Here is an 8,866-nt window from a genome sequence, read left to right on the forward strand (position 1 = left end):
AGTTCCAAAATAATTGTGGTTGTTCAACTATGTAATAGTCCATGGAGTCCTTAAAACACTGCATGTACCGCTATCCGCTAGTTTCTTGATGGGATGAAGCATGTGATCTATAAGGAGTTGGAAATTGATGATCTAAACCGAAACCACCCTGAATACAAATTAAAGTATCTAAGAAGTTCATAAAGAAATTATTTCAAGTAACAAAATAATAGTTGCTATACTTAAAAAATTTAAACACCAAATACATTCTTAAAACATTAAAATTTAATACCTGACTAGCTTCTGAAGAATGATTTTAGTAATTTTGCACTAGTTGCATCAATTGGGTCACTTGCTCCTCCAAGTTTTCATAACCATTCACTTTCTCCGTCAAAAAAGCCACTTAATTCTTCAATTGAGTCACTTCAGGATCCATTTCTTGGCTTCTTACTTAAGCAATTGCAAGAGTGCTCTTGGCAGGATGCATACTTGGGGTTGGGCCAAATCCCATTCCCCGAACACGACCATTGTGCTCATTACGAAACACTTGAGCATATACATCATGTGGTGCCCATGAAATACTACCAGTAAGGTCGAATGACTACGCACAATTTGAGAACTCACTCAATTCGTTGATTTTTTCCTAATATTCAAAATTTGAACACAATAACACATTAGAAATTAACAATGTTAATAGATTCAATATTACACTTAGTAAATCATGATATTACTTAAAATGTTGCTTTCTGGTTCGGCGTCAGCAAGAGTACCATCTTTATGAAGATGGAGTTTTACATATACATCTGCACACTCTACAAGTTGCCCAAGCATTGTTACCTAAATTATGGTCATTTCATTTATTTAATTAAGAATAATAGTTTCATACAAACCTAAGAGCAATCTAATAAGTCATTTATAAGATAATTATTGAGTCAATACCTTTTCTTTTGCGTACGAAGCAAAGCTTTTTGAACTACCAGTATGTACATTTTTTTGCTTGGAACGATTGTCCTTGTTTACCAAAGCAAGATCCTACGTTCAAAAAATTACATATTTAAACAAAATATTATTTGAATATGTTTTTCATGGTAGATATTCAATGTAGAATAAGGATATCCATATGAATGTTCTTGTTCTGATGATGATGTAGAACAATTAAAGCATATCAATATAGAATAATACCTTCATTTTTGGTAAACTTCAATATTGAACAAGAGTGCTACTGTCAATTTAGCACCAAGTTTAATTATAAAAAAAATTATTAAAAAAAAAAAAACTCTAAGGCCCTTTTTTCTTTTTTAATAATTAAAACTCTAAGGTTTAAGCATGCACAGTAAGTGAGAAGGACAAAATTGAATAATAGTTAAAGGACTGGCTATATTTGTATGTAGGTACATTGTAATTGATATCTTGTGATTCAATTAACCAAACTGTGCTTCTAGTTTTTTAAATGAACCAATGGGCCAAGTTGATTAGCTTTTCCTTATAGTGAACTATTGGGTAATATATGTTAAATAGATGTAGCTATCAATCTTGGGTGTGAATTCAAAAAGAAGTAAACACTTCCAATATGAATGTAAACCACCTTATAACACCATGCAAGCTACCCGCTTGTTCAAACTCAACAATCCACCTCAACACAATTATTAACATTTCAAGTACAAAGTTTTAAGCAAAAATTACTTACTATGCTCAAGCCAAGCAATCACCTTTCTAAAAAAAGTCCAAGCTTATCACAATAAATGAGTACTTACCCTGTAAAATAAAAGAGGATAATTAAATGATGTGGAAGGCAAATAAAGGTGCCATTGCAAAAAAAATTTATAAGTTAAGACTTGGAACAATTAGGCAAAAAAATTAAGGACCACTTTGCAGAAAATATTTGAAATTTAATTGTATTCAAACTTTGTCATTTGATACACATAAGGAAACTTACCCATTATGCCTAAATGTCTCAACTGAAAAAGGTACTCCAAATCATCCAAATTTTGCATATGAAAATGCTATTGCAGAAAATTTTAATGAGTCATGGTACATGAAAATTTAGTAACAATATATATATATATATATATATATATATATATATATATATATATATATATATATATAAAGAGCATTTAGTTGAGATTATTTACTTACGACAAACCCCAACACCTAGGCCAATAACACCAAATGAAACCTGCAAAAAAGAAAAAGAAAAGAAAGCCACAACTTTCTTAATTTTCCAAGATTATAAAAAAATTACTATAATTTCATATAATGGAATAATTGTAATTTCTAATATAATAACACACACACAAACACATCTTAATAAAAACTAATTCTCATCCATAACTAATTCTCTCTCATTCTCATTCTCTGCATTCAATGAAAAAATAAAAACTAAAGCAAGCATATACATAAATAAATATATATATATATATATATATATATGTATATATATAAAGAATAATGATAACACATTGAAGATATAATTTTTAAGTAGAAATCCTCATCTAATGGAAGAGTCCTTATCTAATAATAATAATAATAATAAAATGCCTTTAGTTTTGGGTGGAACTTAACAATTTATTTACTTTTTAAAAAAAAATTTAAAGACAATTATACCTTTTAATAAACAAGTCAATCCAATCTGACATTTAACATAAATCATTAATAATCTATATATATATATATATAGACACACACACATCGAGTATACAAGATAGAGGTGTGTGATATATGTGACAAGATAAGATCTTTTCATTAATTTAAATATTCATAATAACAACACATTGCATTATTATTCTTCAAAAATAAAAAATAAATAATGCAATTCATTATTGTCATCCAATAACTATCTACAAGTAACATAGCATAGCGCACCATGGGTCATTTGTTGACCGCATTGGCACGTTATATACTATCATTGTTTAACCATATTAATAAATTGTAATTCTTCTATATCTACCATCATTGTTTAAGCATTTTTACATTTTCCTTGTACACATTAGTGGGCAATGGGCTTTAAAAAAAAAATCTCAAGATTTACAAACTTGTATATAAACTTACAATGATTCAGCCTTTGATGCTCAGGTCTTTTTGCTCAAAAATCCAAATTTGAATAAGAGTTTTCTGTACCAAAATCCAACGAAAACAAGCAAACAACAAAAATTAGCACAAAAGTTCGATGACCCATTAAAGAAAAACTAAATCAAAGCAAACCCATAAGCCGAAACACAAAGACTCCAAGACTTTAAACCAAATCAAAGCAAACTCCTAAGCCAAAACACAAAGACTCCATGGCCCATTAAAGAAAAACCAAATCAAAGCAAACCCATAAGCTAAAACACAAAGACTTACTTTTTAAAGACACTTGAACACCAAAAAAGAGGGAAAAAGTATGGTGGTGTTAGTGGGTGGCAGTGGAGGTTGACAATGGCCGCGGTGGCTATGTTTGTGGCAATGGGTGGTGGCTAGAGAGGGAAGAGCTTGTAGAAGTGATAAGGGGAGGGGGAAAATGTAAAAGTGGGAAAGGGAAGTTTGTCTGAGAAAAAAAAGAAATGAGAAGAAACAAAACAATGAAAAAAAAACGTGTAGGGGGAAAAAAAAGGAAAAAGGAGGGACAAAAAGTGGGGGAACTGAAAAGTCAACGAAATTTAGTGTGGAAAAAATTCGAAATTTTTGGGGAAACATATAGTGTCAAAACGTCGCTATAGATTTTTTTGGACTATATGGTGGTTGTTCTTTAATAACTATAGCGACGTTTTCAAAAAACGTCGCTATAAACAAAATATTCTCCACTATAACTGTACTTTTTGCAGCGTTTTAAGAAACACTGCTATTGTTTTGGGTTACAGTGACGTTTTTTAAACAACATCGCGAAAGTCTCCCTCTTTAGCGGTGTTTTTTAAAAACGTCACAATATACTACTTATAGCGGCGGATTTAAAAACGCCGCCTAAACCTAGATTTCTTGTAGTGATTAATTTTCGTGAAAAATATGGAACTAATAGAAGGTGTGAAGTAATTAAGCCATTATAAATCTCAATTAATTATTGTTTTGTTTTTAAAATTGACGCATATCAAATTCATGTAGAAATATTCTCAAGCAAATGCCATGAGCTAAAGACAAACTTAAAACCTAAGTTTCCTTCTAGACAAGTTCCACTAGATTAAAGCTGAGTTTGGATTCAGCTTATTTGTGGCCACGTTTTGAGTTTTGCGTTTTGTAGCTTTTTTTTTTTTCAACGTGCATGAACAGTAACCGGTACTGTTCATGCACGTTATTTCACTGTGCGGGAGACCAATTTCACTGTTTATGCACTGTAGCTGCACTGTTTACGCACTGTTTATGGGACCCACAAGCACTTTATTCAAAAAAAAATATTAAAAATGGGTCCCACAATACTATTCACACATTTAAAAATTATTTTGCTACAGTATTTTCAGTTTTCAGTTTTCAGCAATAAGCTCTATCCAAACGGACCCTAAGTCAGCAACCCGTGAATTAGAGAAAATTTCCAGCAGGATTCTTAAGGCATAACTCATAAGTCATAAGCATTGAATTGGTTTTGGACACAATGATGGGAGCATAGTGAACTGGGGGTTTTTGGTTCAGCTGAAAACAAGGTGTATTTTTTATTTCCAAGTTTAGGAAGACTTAAGGGGCCTAGATTTCTCTTTTAAGGTGGCGTGACTATCTACTAAAATTTGTTGAGATCATTATATTAAATAAATAAATAAAGACATTATTAAACACAAACCTTTTTTTTTTAGAATAAAGAAAGTTGACACTAAGAAAAATTAACCAAACACAAACTTTGTTGAGGTTAGAAATACACATGTGAGTGAAGTCTCATATTAAATAAGAATAAAAAAAAAAAAGTGATTAATAACTTAGTATAATATAGTTGGGCATAAACCCATAGACTTAAGTCTTTTGGATCAAGTGACATACTACATCTTATAGTAACTATTCAAAGATTTATCTTTTCACTATTAAAAAATAAAAACCTACTCAAAGTGTCTCCCCAACAGTTGAGATTATAATAAGTTTTATAGACATTTTAATCGATCTTTAGATTCAAGGTTTTCCAAATGAATTCTAGGGGGTCATGATTTTTTTAAAAGGTTTTCTATAGTGGTAGTCATGGCTTCTTCCAAATTTCGGTATTGCACATGATCCAGTAGCATTTAATGGCCAAATAGCATCTAATCCATTTGCAAATAAATTTTTTTTTGGTTTTTTTTTTTAACTTTTTGCTAGCCATTTGATGCTAATTCCCATGATTTGGATTTTGGAGTAAGGGGAGCATAAAAAAAAAATGAAAAAATGATTTCGGAGTCACAATCAATTTGGTCATTATTATTTTTAATTTGTAATCAATTTGGTTTCTGCAGTTAACTCACTAACGGAAAATATTTACGTGACAAACAGAATACACTTTAAAGTTGTGAAACTCAGACCAAACTGTATAGTCCAAATGGGTTAATTGAAAACCGGCCACCAAAACGGTTCTTTTAACCTCAAAAACAAAAGTATATGAAAAATTCAGTGAATCGTGCGAACTGCGGTTGAACTTCAAGAGTTTGAAAATCGTGGACGGTTGTCATGGTTTTCAGTTGATTCAAAGCCTTTTTTTTTTTTTGGGTACTTACAGGCTCAGCCATTATTGAAGCTTCAAACTCAGACATTGAGATCGCACCACTATTTGTTCTTATTCTTCTCCTCAGTCTCACTCGCCCTCTCTCTCACTGTGTTTTTGCCGACTGCTATTTTTGCATTTTCTCTTTCTTTGCGTTTTTTTGTTTTTGTTTATGCAAGTTTCTCCCTCTCTACGTTTTTCCTTTGCACTCTAGAGTCTCTGGTCTCTTTGAAGATGATTGACAACTTGCTCTCAGTCAACCACTCTTTTTTAAATTTTATTGGGCTTTGTTCCTTATTTAATTAAATTTGTAAAGCTTTATGCCTTTATCCAGCCACTCCTCTAGCTTTTGTTTATTTATTTATTTTAAAAATTTTCATAAATAGTTGAATATTCAAATGGGCTTGGGCATAAATCAATTTGTTGGATAGTCAAATGGGCTTGAGCATAACTTGAGATAATTTAGACATAGAATTTGGTTGGGATTACTTATTTTATTGAAATTGAAAACTTTTTGTTAAAAAAACAGTAAATAAAGGTAGCTAAAATAATATAGTGGAACCCATTAATATTACCAAAAAATGCAGTGAGACCTATAAATAGTAGCAAAAATAAGCTGAATAATAAAATAAGTTGACAAAATTAATTATGTATTTGGATTGGGAGGCTGCGTCCAGCGTCCAGCGTCCAGCCTTTAGTTTTTTTTTTTTTTTTTCCTTCTCAGCCGCAGTTGTTGACCAAGTCTTCCGTGAACAGTGCATTCGTGCACTGTTCACAGACCCACAAATTTTACTTTTCAGCCACTTTTTCATTAAAAATGGGTCTCGCGGTACTATTCACACATTTTAAAATTATTTTACTACAGTGTTTTCAGTTTTCAGTTTTCAGCAATAAGTTCTATCCAAACGGACCCTAATTATGCCAAACAGACACATAAGCTCTTATAAAAAGATTAAAAGAGTAAAATATTGAGTTTTATCAAACAATATTTATGTTTGTTTAAGATTTAATATTTTTTATTTGCCTTATGAAAGTTGTGATATAAAAAAGACAATTGAAAATTAGATCTTTATATTTATTTAGACTATTTTAGTTCATTTTTATACTTATATTAATTTAATATTTTAATTTATATTTTAAATAATTATTAAATTAATATTACGTTATAACGGTTCAACCTCAGTCCAACTTCAAAAATCTTGGACCTCTTCCTCTTATGGTTCATTGAACGGTTTGGGTTTCAAAACCATGATACACAGTTGGCACGCCTAACGTTATCGTTTTTTGCTAAAAGGACAGTAAATAAAGGTAGCTGAAATAATATAGTGGGACCCATTAATAGTACCAAAAAGTGTAATGAGACCTATAAATAGTAGCAAAAATAAGCTGAATAGTAAAATAAGTTGACAAAATTATGCCAAACAAACACATAAGCTCTTATAAAAAGATTAAAAGAGTAAAATATTGAGTTTTATAAAACAATATTTATGTTTGTTTAAGATTTAATATTTTTTATTTGCCTTATGAAAGTTGTGATATAAAAAAGACAATTGAAAATTAGATCTTTATATTTATTTAGACTATTTTAGTTCATTTTTATACTTATATTAATTTAATATTCTAATTTATATTTTAAATTATTATTAAATTAATTATTACGTTATAATGGTTCAACCTCGGTCCAACCTTAAATACCTTGAACCTCTCCCTCTTATGGTTCATTGAACGGTTTAGGTTTCAAAACCATGATACACAGATGGCGCGCCGAATGTCGACATGGCTACTAAAATAATAATAATAATTTATTTGACATTAAAAAAAATGTTATGTTCACAACATTTTAGCAACAAATCCTAGATAACAGATTGTTAGAGGTTGTTATAGGTGAGGCAAAAAAACAATTTCAATGTTAGTTTCAAATTAAAATTAATAATAAATAACCACCTATAATTTATTTGTGAGAATGATTTGGACGTAGCACTTCTCTTAAAAAAAATGCCACCCAACTTTTTAAAAGAATTATAAAAAATACAAATCAGAAAAATAAACTAAAATAATCTTTTTTTTGTACTACTTTTTATTAATTAATTTTAGCTTTTTTTTAAAGGCGTGATTTTTTTATTTTTTATTTTTTCTGACTTTCTCACTGTTTATACTTTATATAGTTCCTTAATCCTTTCCCAACCGTTATAGCCTCCATAATTTTACAAAACCCTAAGAGTGAGAGGAGAGTGAAAAATGCTTAGTGGATTGTTGGCAAAGGAGCCTTTGGATCTCTGTTTCTATCGAATTCCAACTGGAATTTCAATTTTCAAGTCAAGTCAAGCCAAGCCAGAGATTATTACATTGAATTGTAAATTCTTACAATATATGATAGATTATTCCTCATATGCTATCTAAACTAGGCATTGAATTATTGTACATTATTACAATTTTAGATAGTCTTCTTTTTTTGATTAGTTTACCAGGTAGTGGGCATGAACAAAATTGTACTTATTCTTGAAGCATTTTCAAGTGTATAATGTAACCCAATTTTGCTATAGCAAGGTTGTGCTTTTTTCTTACGATTTATTTTCTTGTTTGTCTTTCATTTTGTGTTGTTGTTTTACATACTTCGCTAGCTAAACCTCTTTTTCGGAAAGCAACAATTCCATCCAATCACTGCATATTGCATGTTCTGACTTGTAATTTCCTTGTATTAGCAGGGAATTTGTGTCACAATGGAATTTGAAAGTTGAGTTGTAATTTGTAAAAATAGTGGGTGTGCAAGCAAGAAATTAGCCTAAGCTTGATTGCCTGATTGTAATCACAATTAATTTTTTATTATGGGCTTGATGTAATCTACAATGGGAGATTTGAACAAGAAAAAAAAAATTCTATGCTTGACACAAATATGCTTTTAACTTTATTCATACAATTTTTTCTGTTACATTTCTCACTTTGTGTTTCACTCTTCTCTTCTTCTTTTTTTAACTATTCATCAAAAAACCTCTCTTCTCTTTGTTTGTCTTCTTTCCTTTCATATTCCTGTTTCTCCTTCTTCTTCATCCTTATCCTCTGCTTGGCTCTCCTTATTTTCATCTCTAGCATGTGTCATAATAGGTGTTGTCCTAGCATGGTTGGACAACCTTCTGTCCTATCAGGATCTTCTTTTCTTAAGGTTATGATGCACAAAGACTTATGGGGCTTTTTGTTTTAATTTGATAATTAATCTGATGAATTAAATACAATTGTGTCAGGTGGGTTGTTATGGATTTATTA

At 30.4% G+C, this 8,866-nt stretch overlaps 1 long non-coding RNA gene across 1 annotated transcript; it reads right to left on the minus strand.

The window, feature by feature from the left end:
* Nucleotides 1–998: 998 nt before the first annotated feature.
* Nucleotides 999–2,158, minus strand: LOC142611388 (uncharacterized). Its single transcript, XR_012840026.1, has 4 exons — nt 2,119–2,158; nt 1,916–1,982; nt 1,689–1,734; nt 999–1,011 (listed from the first exon to the last, which is right to left on the minus strand). It is a non-coding gene; the product is annotated as an uncharacterized LOC142611388 (long non-coding RNA).
* Nucleotides 2,159–8,866: the final 6,708 nt, after the last annotated feature.

This window comes from Castanea sativa, chromosome 1 (assembly GCF_040712315.1).
Source record: "Castanea sativa cultivar Marrone di Chiusa Pesio chromosome 1, ASM4071231v1".
Taxonomy (NCBI): domain Eukaryota; kingdom Viridiplantae; phylum Streptophyta; class Magnoliopsida; order Fagales; family Fagaceae; genus Castanea; species Castanea sativa.